The sequence below is a fragment of the Oncorhynchus mykiss genome, chromosome 4, assembly GCF_057628025.1.
Source record: "Oncorhynchus mykiss isolate SJ-2025 chromosome 4, ASM5762802v1, whole genome shotgun sequence".
NCBI lineage: Eukaryota > Metazoa > Chordata > Actinopteri > Salmoniformes > Salmonidae > Oncorhynchus > Oncorhynchus mykiss.
Window position 1 is genome coordinate 83,544,339 of NC_143025.1, and position 413 is coordinate 83,544,751.

A 413-nucleotide genomic window follows, 5' to 3' on the forward strand; every position below is an offset into this window, starting at 1 on the left:
TTCACAACAAACCATTCTGACCACAAGCAATCTACATGATCTATAAGAACACACAGATGTGTTGTATTATATGCACCCTAACGACATTTTTAATAATAACCCATCATCACAAATGACCTTAAGTAATAATGTCACTTGTGATGGCCAGTGGGTCAGATTTAACTGCTGTTTGAGCACCCTCTAGTGTTCAGAAATAAGGCAAACAAAATGAAGGTACTGTACGTCTCTCTATCCAGGCTACTCAATCCAACCCCTGTTGTATCTAACCTGATTCCACCTATCAACCATGTAATTATTAGAATCGGGTGTGCTAGAATAGATTCAGAGTGAAAACCTACAGGATGGTAGCTCTCCAGGAAGAGTGTTAGAGAGCCCTGCAGTAGGCCCTGATAAAATGAAAACACAGAACGTCA